The sequence below is a fragment of the Prosopis cineraria genome, unplaced genomic scaffold (genome assembly GCF_029017545.1).
Source record: "Prosopis cineraria cultivar Desert tree isolate PC_DT_omini unplaced genomic scaffold, ASM2901754v1 PC8, whole genome shotgun sequence".
NCBI classification, from domain to species: Eukaryota; Viridiplantae; Streptophyta; class Magnoliopsida; order Fabales; family Fabaceae; genus Prosopis; species Prosopis cineraria.
Genome location: NW_026555339.1, coordinates 18,534,839 through 18,550,485, shown reverse-complemented (window position 1 = coordinate 18,550,485; position 15,647 = coordinate 18,534,839). Strand labels below are relative to the sequence as shown.

The 15,647-nt window shown below is 29.4% G+C and overlaps 1 pseudogene; it reads right to left on the bottom strand.

The window, feature by feature from the left end:
• The window catches only part of LOC129318210 (beta-amyrin synthase-like), a 120,995-nt pseudogene that overhangs the window by 27,011 nt on the left and 78,337 nt on the right, over window positions 1-15,647 (bottom strand).

The following is a 15,647-nucleotide window of genomic DNA, read 5'->3' as shown; positions in this document are numbered from 1 at the left end:
TGGGTCCTACGCCCCACATGTTAAAAAAATGTTTTTTTTAATTTTAATTATTATTACTTTTTAAGTTGGGTCAGGTTTTATGTACCCGACCCTTGGACCCATAACCATCATCGAATGTTTTTTTTTTTAATGATTTGGGCTGGCAGCCTAATTCAGATTTTTTTTAATGGTCTAGGCCTAGAACTAAACTGATTTTTGTTGAATAGAATGACATGTCAAAACCACAATAACCCAACACCCATGGTATTGTTTGCTTGAAATTCTTTTCTCGCAAAAATTGCATCACATGAATCGAATTAGCATTAACCACACAATAAAAGATGAGTTACCAATAAATAAGTATCCACTTTGGACTTGAAAACATGGATCAACGACACAGTAATAGGCTCAACTTATACTAACATACGTTTATATAATTGTAAATATGTAATATATTATAGAATCGATTTTGATAAAAATGTGAGAACAATATTTCTATAGGAAAAAGTGAGTTGGGTCCCAATAACTCACAAAGGTCAGACCATGCTTTCAAATTCAAAGAATACTTATAGAGCCAAGAACCTTGGGTTTAGCTGGCACAGCGGCATGTTTGTGATGCTTAGATTGTGGGTTCAAACTACGCCTACAAATATTTCAACATTTGCCTACTCAAAAAAGAAAAACGAAATACTTACAAAGGTACTTACGGATCACCTACTAACAGAGTCCTCACATTGATAACAAGATTTATTCCATAACATTGAGTTGTGGAACAATTATCATTACTAACTGGACTATTATTGTTAGTTGAGAATAGATATTTTATCCTTCTTAAAAGTATGTGTTCGACCATGCTTTGAAATTTTTTTTTCAAATATATGTTTTGAAATTTATATGATATATTTTTAGAATAAAACTGTACATCAGTATTAAAAAGGATTTATATTAATCTGACTATATACTTATCCAATATTTAATTTAATATAAAAGTATAAATCCTTACATCAGCAATAATCCATTTTATGAAGGGGATGATAATTAGGTTTCAAAAGTTGAGGTTAACCAAAGTTAGATTCCCAACAAACATTACTGAAATGAGTTGTAAATATTAATTTAAATAATTGTAAGTGATAAGATGAAACTTAAATATGTCATTTGCAACTTAAATTCTTATATTTGAGTCTGACTGATCCACCACTTCAAAAAAATGGCGAATAAATTATGGAATTTTTTATTTCTACGTAAGGATAATTTTATCATTAACAAAATTAGCAACAGAAATCATCCATCAGTAAAAATATCGTTACTAATTTATTATGGAGGACATTTTCCATTGTTAACGTTACATTCCATCCCTAATTCATGAATAGACATTTACACCTCATTTTTTTAATAAAAATTTTTGAAACTTCAGTTATTAGATTGATCTTTGAGACCTGTATGTTATTCATCCTTCCACGAAATGCCTCATGGACTAATTAATAATACATAGCCTCTTTTAATTCATTAATTTTCAATTATTCAAATTTCCTACACATCATTATTATGTAGATAAATATTTAATCTGACTTAACAAGATCGAATTAATCAAAATGTCTCAAATTTATTAATTTCATTAAAAAATTTTAAATTTTCTTAATCTCTTGACAATTCAAAACAAATGAGCACTCCCTTGCTACACATTCCTAGAAATGCCCAATAAATTATCTCTCAGGCTGGACCACAATATAGGGCATTTTTTAAAATTTTTACTTGGATTAAAATATTGGGTATTGTGAAGTTGTTATATTTTTTTCTAAAAAATTATTTTACCAATTAATATTATTAAAATTTTAACGATACAGATTAATCTATATTTTTTAAAACTATCAAATATAAATTATCAACTTCAATTTAATGATCCAAATTTGTAGTGAAGCCAACTCCAAGTTTTTTCAATTAAAATATCTGTGAAGGACATTGAGAGACAACTCTTGGTATTGACAATTGGTTTACTTGAAATTCACAATCGATGCTATACAAGTTCAGTGGACTTGGCTTCTCTCTATCCCCCGACCCATTCTCCACCTCGCATTTTAACCTTGGATCAAATTTTGAATGATTAGGATATACCATTTCTCAAAAATATAATTAAATTGTAAAATTATGCAAAATAAATAAATTTAAACTATAAAAATTTGATTAATTTCAGAATGGTAATTAAAAAGTAATAATTTTAATAATATTTCTGTGAAATGTTAAATCCTAACTACTTAAAATTTGATCCAAAAATTGAAGCAGAAAGTGGAGAATAAGAGAAGGTGAAAAGAAATGGACAGAAGTTAAGTCAATTTCATCAATCCAGTTGCGAGGAAAAAGTTCAAAATGGTCCAACCATTCTGGGTTCTTGGTTTTGTCAGGTTTTTAAGAGCTAACGGGATCATAGCAGCCGGTTAACTTGGGTCAGGTACTAGAATGGATTAAATGGTTGTACCCAACCGCTTTCTTCACTGGATAATGGTTTGACTGGTCCATCCATTTGGTTTGGTTTGGGTATTAATACCATTGTTTTAGAGTGTTGTGTGAAGCTTTGGAAGTAATTCTCTATTGATTATACTATTAGCGAGTCCAATTTGATGTCATGGTAAGCTTATTATGAAAGCCATAGGTGGGGGTACTAGGTACTGTAAGTAAGTAAAAACATGCAGGAAACTAAGATTAATTAAACAAATTAGGAGCCAATTAAATCAAATGAGAGAGGAAATATAAGAATGTTAATTGAATATATATCTAGTCAGTCCTACGTCTATATTATAGAAAATGAAACGAAACCTGAAATCGCCAAAGCAGATCAGCACAGGCTTTGAAATGGAAGCAACTAGAGAAGAAGCTGTGACGAGAAGCTCCAACCTGAGCTGTTTCTTCCGCAGTTCCATCTTCAGCATGAAACTCCCAAGTTTGCCTCCCCACAAAGTTGTTAGCACTGAATAAGTACGGATCCTTCCCTCCTCCTCCTATCTTTACCCTCCACATATTCTCTCTCTGATCACTAACTAATCTTGACTTTTAAACCAACACTAATACTAATAGCTTCCTTGGCGTGCATTCCCAAATTCTAGTTTGCTTGCCTTTCTTCCAAAAACTTCCACGCCCTTATAATAGAAACAAGAGACTCAGGGCCTGTTTAGGGCTTTTTTAATTTTTTTTTGTTTTTAAATAAAAATTCAAAACTTTTTTGTTAAATGTTTTTGATTTAATTTTTTTCAAAACTGTTTTCGCCTTCATTTTATTTTTCTTATTTTTAAAATACATTACATTGGATTATTAAAAATTACAGTTATCTTGACTAATTTCTCTTATAAATCACCACCATTAAATGTCTATAACCATCACTATCAATCTATTTTTTAATTCTAAAATTGTTTTTAAATTAGCATAACTAAATGGATTTTCATTTCATTTTGTTCTGAAAAGAAATTTTGAAAATTATATTAGAAAACAGTTTTCAAAAATAAAAATAAAAACATAAACCAAACAGAATTTATATTTTCAAAAACAGTTTTTGGATTTTAAAAATAAAAAGGTTTAAAATTTTTTTTGGATGAGTGTTTTGAATTTAATTGTTTCCAAAACTATTTTTTTGTTTTTAAAAACAAAAATAGAAATATCTTAAAGCTGTCTTCTTTTTTTCTTGTTTTCTACATTATATTTGACTATTAAAAATTACAATTACCATGACCAATAATTATCATAAGCCACCATCACTAACCGCCGATGACCATCACTATTGACAAATTTTTTAATTCAAAAACTGTTTTTAAATTAACACAATGAAACATATTTTCTTTTTGCTTTATTTTGAAAAATAATTTTAAAAAAATATATTGCAAAATATTTGTTAAAATTAAAAAAAATGAGAACATAAACCAAACAGACCCTCAAATTTTTTTACTTTATCTCATTTTCTCTCAGTTTTGTCTTATAATATAGAAATCTAGGTCAACCCACCTAATTGAACTATTAAGCCATTAAATTAATGTCTAGACCAGTTTGATATGGTTCGACTATGATTTTAACCATTAACTTTTGAACTAGTGTCATGTTCAATGACACTAGATATTTTCATTTTTAACCATTTATATATAAAATTATAAAAATAAAATCTTACTATATTATATTATTATATATTTAATGATCATTCTCTTTAGAAAAATATGCATAAAATAAAATTTCATTATCAATATCAATACAAATTATATAATATATATATATATACATACAAATTTATAATACATATTATGTACCATACAGATAATTTTTAAAACACAAATTCCAACATATTTTTATAACCGATTTTTTTTTACCAAATCTCATTAAGAAACATATATTTCAATGAATTAATTTATGTTAATATACTTAGTAATAGTGTGTGTGATTGTTAAAATATATTAGCTAGATTTATAATACTAATATGTACTCCTTTGGTCCTATTTGCATGACAAAGAGAGAAGATTAATTTTGGTTCTATTTGTGGGGAATTTCATGTTTATTTATTCCTTTATGTCATTATTAAATTGTAAGAAAAATGATTAAAATAATTTTTGTTGTCCTAATTAGTGGTAGAGGTGGAACATAATTATTAAATTTTAAGGTAGAGTTAATGATGTTTAATTTTTTTAATTTTGATGAAATAAACTAAAAGTAACTTGTAAATAAGATTTGAAGGAGTATTATGATGGGAGGCTTGCTGGGAATTCTGGAAGAGAGGGTAACAAATTATGTGGCAGTTGTTCAAAAATTAAAAATAAATATTGACACACGACTCAGTTTGGTAAAAACCGAGTGGTGTGTCAGTGAATTTAGAATTTTGGTGTCCTAGAAATCAAATTGGGATTTCAGATTTGTGTTATTGAAATACTCCCTCCATTTCTATTTATAGAAAAAAAGTTTATATCACACAGTTTAAGAAAATTAGTTAACTATATTAATTGTATTTGAAAATAAAAAAATTAAACTAGAATACCCTTCATTAATTGTGTCAATCAAGTCTTCATTAATTGTCCCTTGTGATTATGAATGATAAAATTGTGAGGGACAATTTAAAAAGTTTGCAATAAATATTTATTGAAAAATATGATTTTGCTTACATAAAAAAAAGTTAAAAGTGATATATATATATATATATATATAGAAACGGAGGGAGTAGATACGTTTAAAGAATGTAGCATTTCGTTAATTTTTATTTATTTTCTTTAATAACACTTGGGGCAATTTGCCAAAATATCAATATATTAATACATCAATACATTATTCATAAATTCATAATATAGCTTGTAATTCAATCTCTACGTATATGAGACTTGTAACTTCATTCATTACTCACACTTATTACATATGCATATACATTGATAGATTCAAAATGAAAGTGCTGAGAGGCATCTTTTAAGAAAACAAACAATACATTTATATATAAAAATATATTATTTGATTTTTTTTACTATTTTTATTATTACACATTTTTAAAATAGCTTTACTGTGTAAAAGCAAGAGGGCTCAATTAATAATAAATAGTGTCAATGATATAAATAAACATTTTTCAAAAATACGCTTTTATAAAATATTGGTTAAACCATGACAAACGTGACTCGTTAACATTTTTAGTTTGTTATCGGTCCGGTTTATAAAATATTGGTATTGACATTCACATGCACACTTTAAAATCCGTTTGTCTACATCCATCAACTACCATCACATGCGTAAGTTTTAGGTGTCCGATAGTCTTCATCCAAATCCAACCAATATTATCATTCTTAAATATAAAAACTATGCTTGTACACCTAAATCAAACGTAAGTAAAGCAAAACCCATTCATTACCATTATACGCTGTCTAGTGTCTATTGTGTAATTTTGAAGACCTTTTTCTTTCTTAATTAATATATAAAAAAGGCTACTATCCATGTCAAGCCATAAGGGGATTAATCCTGGTGAGCGTTGATCTTATAAGAACATCATTCCAGCTCTTGCAATATAAGAAATTAAAGGAGAATTAATCCATAACACTTTACATCCTTTTCCTTTTTTAATATTGTTATCTAAATGTCAAGCATTGTCGAGTTCAATTGATGATAGCTCTCCCATAGGTATTTTTTACATTCACATAGACTTAAACATGAAACCTTGTACTTAAATGGTCATAGTCCCATCTACTGTAATTAGATTTTTTTTTAACATGTTAGTAAGTAACAATCTAGTTACATGGTGCTGAAATCTTCTTTATCTTCTTGAACTGTGAATTGTATCAAGCTGGTTTGCAATTTATATTTTGGATTGGACCATGTTCTATTAACAAGTTTAAGTAGTTGACTGTCATGAGCACAAGTCTACAAGAAGAATCCATCTTAAAAAATTAACATATTAAGAGGGAGAGCCCCTTGAGTTGATAGACCTCACTTCACTGGTAAGGTTCCCTAATATGAGACTCATGACATACAATGCCATCCTATTTGAGAGCTAACACTAGTGGCTCCACTTTGTAGGACTTCACTCAGCCTTTTACCAATCATAAGGCTCAGTAGGTAGCTCTCTCCATAACACTAGACTCTTAATGAAAGTATACTAATGTCATGATTATAAGTCCAAAGAGAAAACCCATCTTAAAAGACTAGCCTATTATAAGAGAGAGAGAGAGAGAGAGTACTTTAAACTTATAAACCTCATTTTACTTGTGAACCTCTCCAATATGGGACTCATGTCATTAATCTTACCTTATTTTCAAATCAATATAATGGTGCATTGATAGCCCCTTTCCTATGTATACTTATCAAACCCGCTTGTCCACTTTTACCAACCACCATCAGATGTTTTTTTAGTTGTCCACCGTATTCGTAGTCATGCTTAACTAACAAACCTAGTACACCTAAATCAAGCACATATAAACCCTTTTGTTCCCCACACTAGTGGAAAAAATGTCTTTTAAACTGGCCTCACATTTGTGGGAGAAAATATATAAGCAAGCAATTATACGCAGATTGAATCTATTGGGATTTTTAATTTGGTATCTAATTTATATATAAAAAATAACTTTTGGTGGAGATTTTAATTATTAGCACTAAAAGTGGACTCTGGTGATAGCTTTTAATTGTCGCTATCAAAAATAGAATTCGGCCATGACATTTAACAATCGGCACCAAAAAGTGGAATTTTGATGGTGAGTTTTAACAATTGCCTCCAAAAATAATATTTTTAATTTTTTAACAGTTGACACTAATTTACATCACTAAATCTTTATATTAATTACGTATATTTTTAATTAAAAAATTAGTAAAATGTGTTGAAATATTTTATAAATTTTAAAAAAATTATAACATACATAGAGATTACAATAAAAACTATTCAAAATTACCAAACTAAATAATTGTACAAATAATTATTTTATATTTTAAGTAGAATAAATAATATGAAATGATATGGCAAAATAATAACAAATAATCTTTCTTTAATTATGTAAATTTATGTATTAAAATAAAATTTTTATCCTATTAAAATATTTTAATTATAAGGTAAATAATACAAAATGCCATTTTCCTCGAATTTGACTCAAATTTTCCAATCAAAATACCATTTCAAATAAATCTAACTCTAATCTCAACTTCCATTAAAGAGAATATATGTTTTTTTTGTAATTTGTTTAGCTAATATTTAAGTTTATCGAACTCCCCAATTCCAGTCCTTATAAGATAATCTCCATATGTGCAATTTGAACACATTTTCCTCTTACAATAACCACAATGTGCAAGAAATAGAATGAGAAGAAACCAAAATCATGGAAGAAATTCAAGGATGCTCACCTAATTCAAGACACAAGGAGGAAGTTTAGAGCAGGACAATCAATTTGGGGACAGTGAGGAAGCAAGGATTAAAGCTGTCCACAAGAAAATTAGAAAAAAAAAAAAATCAGTGAACTGACTTTGGCACGAGCAAGACAGAATTCTGAAAATAAAATAAGAAAATTTAAAAAATACCTTGAATTTGTGTGGGCACGAGTATGAGCATGGATTGAAGATCAATAACAGAGGGAGAAGGCAACGAAGCAAGGGCTTTTGGGTTTCAAGGTGACGAAGCTATGTGGAGATGATGAAGCTCTATGAATGCAAAAGACTCTAGGGTTTCTGAGCTTGAAGCTAGGGTTTCACATGAGTATGAGAAGGATTTTGGATTTCAATTGCTCGAATGCGGTAAACTGGTTATGGTTTGAGCAGGGTGAGGCGACTGGAAGGGATATTCTAGGTTCTGTCAGTGTGAAGAGGGAGAGGATGGCAGACAATGATGAAGATGCGAACAGAGGCGTTTTGAAATTAGAAAGAATATCAAAAAAAAAAAAAACTGATTTAGTTATCAATATCTACACCGGTTGTGAAGAGAACTAATCTAGATATATTAATATCTCAATCGGTTTCAAAGAAACTGTTTTAGATATATTAAAAAAATAATTTTTTTCAAAAAATTTAATGCAAATATATACCGGTCGTATGTTATAACCGATGTAGTTATTAATTTATAAACCCAATACTCAGGTAACCAGTTTAAATATCAAATCAGCCTTCCATTTATTTACAATTATGCTCCCGCCTCCTATTTCTATACTGCCTGTGCTTGAACTGATTTAGATATAGGGGTTTAAAAAGCATATTTTGTACTAGTGAAAATATTTATTTTAGTGATATATATTAATTGATATTAAATAATGTATTTATTTATTAATAATATATATTGATTTATATATTTATATGCATTATGTATATATGTGGTAATATAGATTATCAACATATTTACATACTAACAATACATGGAATATATAAAAATACATTAATTTAAATGTATATGATCAATTAAGTAATACATACATATATATTAAATTTTGTATATTAAGATTGAAAGGTTATCACAACTCAAATGCATAGGAGAAGGATGAGGTATTGGGTTTGAACCAAGGGAGTGTCACATTTAAAGAGAATAAATTTCTCACATTCATTAAAAAAAATACATCACTCACATGGTGGTATTCTCACTGAAATTAGTGACGGATAATCTATTACTAAATCCAAAATTAGTGATGGATTTTGCTAATCAGTAATTTTTCTAATAGTATAGTCTTTTTCAGACAAAACCCATCTGCAGTAAGAATGATGTTATGAAGTTAGTATTTTAATATGATATAATGAAAATATTGATGGGTGATTACTTTTTATTATAATTAGGCTAAGTTATAAATAAATACTTACTTACATACAAATACATAAATATAAAAAAATTAAATATAAATTATAATATCTAAATTGAAAATTGTTTAAAGAATAATTAAAAAATACATCAAAGTAAAAACATTCTTAAAATTGATATTTTAAATTCAAAATTTTGTCGTCATGTAAATAAGTCACTCACAATATTTTTAAAATGATTATTAAGCACATAAAGGATATACAATATGGCATAACATAATAAACATTTATAAATAAATTATCTACTTAATAATTTTCATTTAAAAATAAAAAATAAAATCTAAAAATTGGTTAAAATTTTATAAAAATATTATTTGTAATTTAAAATTTAAAATCTGTTTCATTTTAATTTCATTTTTGTTTATTAAAAATACAATATAGTTAATCGTAAAAATATAAAATATTTTATAATATAAATAATTGAAAATAAAATATATTTTTTGATATATCAAATAAAATATTTAATTTCAAACAATATTCAATATATTTGTTATATGTATGTTGTTCAATAATATATATTTAATTTCATATATAATAACTATAAGTATATTTCAGATCAACTGACAAAGAAAAATGACTTAAAGATTGGAAAGCGGTAGGTGAGGTTAAAGGTTTAAGTTTTGATTTTGACATATTTATAACCAATATATCACAAGGCACATGTGGTGCATAAGGTGGCAAAGTGGTGGGTGACAGCATGGGCCAATGTGCATGTGGCAAGTGACAAGGTACGTGTGGCCCGCAAGGTGGCAAGGCATGGGCCTACTGCACATGGCGGGTGACATGGCATGGACCCCATCTACACATGGTATGTGATATGGTATGAGATGATGATTTAAATTTTTTTTTCTATTGAAATGTTGCCACTAAAAAAAGAATTTAGTGACAAAACCTTTGGTAATGATGAAAAGTGTACTTTTGGCAGTAATGTCACCACCAAGATCTATTAGTGACTTGGGCGATGATTTTTTGGCAATGAAAAATCATGGCTAAAAACTTTTAATGACAACTTTTAAACTTTTTGGCAATGACTTCATTCCCCCCCCCCCATAGATTAAGAACCTATTGACAATTTTCAATTATTATAAAATTTAGCTTAAAATAGTAATTCTTTTTAAAAATTTAAATTCACCATTAATGAAATCGGTTAATTATAATTAGAAGATGTACGTTTAGTTAGAGAATATTAAAGTAAATGATATCTAGAAAAAAAAAATAAAACATAAGCAAAAGGTACTATATTAAATAAGGATCATGGGAACGGTTCTTGTAATAATTAAGGACAAGAAAGAGTAATATATTGTTTTATGTACATATATGCTTAGATTATTGTTGATTCTGTCGCCAAGACCGCAAAAAATCTGAAAAGAGAGACAAAAAACTTGTTTGTTTTGGATTTCCTCCCTTTTTGTAATAACTTCTTTTGCTTGGCGGCCTAACTTTCATGTGACCCAAAACCATGCAATTGCTGGGGATATAACACATGCAACATGAGAAGAGAGATAAAAAGAAAGGAAAACATGGATATTCTGATCAGTTGAGTTACCTAACACGACAAAATATCAATTTGTTTTACCGAGTGCAATCATGTGCATGGGAATGGAATCGATACAAAAATTATATTTTATTTGGTGCACTAGCGCGCTATATGCATGAAGGTCTTGGCTATGTGGAAGACAAGTACATCAACCAAGTGACCAGAAGGCAACAGAAGTGAGACTCTTACTCGATAATGCACTATTTGTTGGTTAGCACATTATCTGCAGGACCCGAGTGCTCACACTTAATTTCCCTTAAGTTGAAGTGCATGTTAAGTAGAGACTTAATTAGGTGCTAACGAGGGAGTTTGAGAGAAAACTAAGGAAGATACACACTAGATAGCATGCTATATGATGGATAGCATGTTAACTGGAGGACCAGGCCAGAAGCCAAAAACTTTGTTTTTGCTTTCCAAAATAAGTTCGATTCAAATAGCTTTTAAACTTGAAAACCTTTTCGTAAACTTCTTGTCTCACAAGAATAGCTCTCTAAAACTCTTAACAAGAGAGTCTAAAATATCAAAGCAAAAAATCCTAGACATAATATAATATATGCCTTGACATTACCAGCACACCATACAACACTCTATCATGGTAATTTGAAAAGTAGACAACTCCTAAGATTAGGTTCCCATGATAGCAAAGATTAAATATAAAATTATGAAAAAATAGTTATAAGATTGGAAACTCAAGAAACCCTTTTTGAAAACAGTGTTTGAGTTCAAATAGAGCGAAATAAAAGCATGGGAAAAACAGAAGGATAGTTTAAAAGGTATCATTGTGGGGACAAATGCCAGGTGTGTCATCTGCCACGACAGACAACATAGAGAGGAAAATCCCCTCACTGTGCCTCATATCACAACACACTCATAATGCATCGTGGCGCATCCCTATGTCATGATAGCAACCGAAAACAAATTTTCAGAGTTTGTCATTTCACCATCCAATCTCCAATCTGGGTGTCCAAGTATCCACATGTAGTTAATTAAGTTATCTAACTAATGACACTTGTTTTACAATAAAATAATAAATCCTTTAGAAATTGGACAACCAAGTACACAAAGACCACTTTTTCCTTCCAAACAACCCCAAATGTGTCCAAACTCACAAATCAAGTGCCAATAACCTTAGGACCACTTGAACTAACTCAAATGGGTCAAATTGCACCGAATGAAACAATCATACAATCAAGAAAATGTTCCAATTACAATTTAGTCACTAAATCCACTTAACAATTATAACATGGCACATAGTCATAATTCACCAAAATATCATAATGCACTAGTATTTCAGCCTCTCACAATAAATTCATCACATACACATCATCCTAGACCAAAATACATAACATGACATAGCTGTACTCATGCAAGTGTAGCCAAAAGAATGTTTGTCCTCAGTTGGCAATGATATATATATATATATATATATTCATCAATTACACATTAAAACAAATAGTGCGTTATAACAAGTAGCTCTCATATTCCTTGCTTGCACTGTTATCCCTTTTGCCTCTCGAGGAGCTTTCACCTGTAAAACAATAATCCACGGGAGTGAGAAAAATATATCAATAAGTGACAGTTATCCAATAATTTAATCTATCCACAAGCTAGCTAGGAAAGTAATTAGTATATAAAATGGACAAGTTAAACATGCAGATAATTATGAAACATAACAAAGCATGTTGTAACTCATACATTCATGATTATTCACACTTATCTTATATCCTCCACTTTATTTTCGACTGAATTTGTGGGTTAACAATTCAACAAGACCAAGTCTATGGGACTAGACTGGCTTAACCTCATTAGTTATGGAAGGTAGCATAGCCAAAGATGCCTTTACCCATTTTCAAATTATAAATTCCTCCTTGACGAATGCTCAGGGTATTGTGTGCCCAATTTACCTCATATGGTAGTATTGGGACTTCCAAACAAGAAGACTGAACACTGAGCCACTCATGGTGTCAATAGGTATTATATGGATTTATAATACTACTACTCCTCCCTAAGGTGAACTTCCACCCGCACAACTTAATCATGCTTTTACAATAAGGCAACATCACAAACATTTTTCTTAACATAATCATAGTCTTATTCAAAACCACATGCTCAAGATTGATATCAATACTACAAACATTGAAAGCCAATTTTGCAACTATTTATGTGTAAACACACACACACACACACTCTCTCTCTCTCTCAATTCCCTCTTCATATTAATTTTATGAAAAACCAAGGACATGCTTTTATAATTATTATATGCATATCAAAATAAACAATTAACATTCCAAAAGATCTCACAGCCATCCAATCGAGCAAGTAAAATGATTATATTATCTGATTGCCTCAACTCTTTTGTCATGAAAAAGGTTACCTATAGAAATATAATTACTCCTCTAGCCTCCACTAGCTCAAAAGTATCTGAGCAACAATCAATCTATAAGATTAAACATTAATCATTAATTCCCAACTCTAATATGCACACTTTTAAGCCTATATTTGTCATCCACACCATCTAACTTCTATCATTAGCTTAGTCAAGCTCTAATAACCTTCCATCATTACTACAGAAGAGACTTTTTATTACCCTCAATTAACGTCACTTTTTACATGCATGAGGTAAAAAATGGTCAGGGTGGCATTTATGTAATTAAGTTTGAAATATACAAATATATAGGCATCACTTTTCACAAATAAAGGACGTGATTTTAATATCCGCATCAGAGAGAGAAAGTGACGTGAATTTGTAATTTAAATAAGTATATCCACGTCGCTTAAATTAACAACGACGTGGATATTGAAAAAAGCCACGTTCCAATTTGTATAAAACAACGTGGATTATATAAAAGAATGCAATTTAAAATGAAAATAATTTTTTTTCAAAATCAACGTCTCTTAATTAGAAAAGTGACGTGGAAATGTTTTTATGTTTACATAAAATGAAATTTTTTTAAAAAAATTTAGCCACGTCGTATTTTATATAAAAGACAGTTTTTGTTAAATAAATTTTGTTAATAAAAAAAGTTATATTTATCCACGTCAATTTTCTATTAAGAGGACGTGGACTATATAAAAAAATGAAAAAAATATTTCTTAAATCAATGTCGCCTTTTTTGAAAAATAGACGAGGAAATTAACATTATTTATCTATTTACGAAATTATGTTTTTAAAATACAATTAATCACGTCGTCTTTTTTAGGTCAGCATCGTTGATTTTGTAAAATAAATTATTTTAATAAAAAATATATTTATCTAAGCCCTATTTGTGTAAAAGCGACGTGGTTTTTATTTCTAACATTTATTTTTAACAAAAAAAGAATATCCACATCGCTTATTAATAAAAGCAACGTGGATAATGCTCAGCGTTTAAATCCGCTAATTAAACCTCCGCATGCGAAACCCCAAAGCCTTCAACTTACACCCACAGCTCCCTCAGCGCCGAAACCTAAAACCTTCAGATTTCTCCCTCAGCTCCCTCGGCGGTAGAAGACCTGAAACCCATAGCTCTTCTCTTTCTCCTCCATCTCTTCTCTCCTAAACGCACATACCTGAGCTCCTCCTTCAGCTCGAGCTAATCTCGTATCTCTCTCTCCCCCCTAAAACCCGTGGCTTGGTAGTGCTGTTCCTCGTCGATGACCCAAAGCTGTCTCCTCTTCATTGGTGACCCACAGCTCAGTGACCACCCACAGCTTAGACACGAAGCTCCCCTCGGTGCCTCTTCTTCATTGGTGATCCATAGCTCCGCCTCGCTTCTCCTCTATTCAGCTGCATTCTCCACGCCATCCAGATTTGTTTTTTTTTTCTTTTAATTTTTTTTAATTATCGTCTACTCATTCCATAAATTTTTTTTTTATGCCCAGAAAAATTTTTTATTGGTAGCTTCTCTCAATAATTTTTAGTATATTGATTTTAAATTTACTGGAAGATTCTGCTTATTCCAACTGAAATTTTTCTTATATAATATGTATTATATGCGCTAGCTGTTTAATTGCTTTTGAGAATTTGGAAAATAGACAATAGGAATATGGATCAAAATCAGCTAAAGTTCTCGTTCTCTAAAGTTTATGAATTTGAGAGGATTTGAATCATTGGATAAATCAAGTGGTGAAAATGCTTTAGTTTGATATTTGCTAATTCGTGCTGGTGGAAATACTTACTCGATATTGTTGTAATTTTGAAGGTCCCATTTTTTTTTTTTTGAGGAAATTCTGCTAAATTTTTTTAAAATCTTAACAGGTTTGTGTACAGGTGGTGATACAATTTTGAGGTGCCTATTGGATACCCAAAAAAATCAATTATAAAAGCCTTAACAATGGTTTTGTTTAAAAAAATTCAGACGCACTCTTTTTTTCTTCATTACCACGTTTTGCACCCTTAATTGCGTTTTCCAAAAAGCTCATCTCACTAAGTTAAATTATTCATATCAATATAATTTAAATTTCTATAATTAATTAGGTATATAAGTTAAATAATATATTTTACTCGTTAAATAAAATTTAACAAATTTAATAAAATATTCAACTTTATCAATATTTTAATTTTCAAAAGTAATATCCCTTATTGTAATATGGAAATTAAACTCTGCCAATTTTTTTATGGTATATTGTTTTTTATTTATTTGTAAATTTGATATTTAATTATTTGGACTAGTTAAAGTGCTTATTTTATTATTGTTAAAATTTGGAGAGTTCCTGTTTCTAAGGAGAAATTCTACCAAAATTTTTGATGTGTCCTTGCAAGTTAGAGAATGACTAATTTGATGGACTTTGTAGTGATTAATTAGGTAAAAATAGAATGAATTGTAGTTGGATGAATGCTAGAAACATGAGTAAGGAATATGAGAATGGTGTGGACCAATTTCTTGAATTTTCT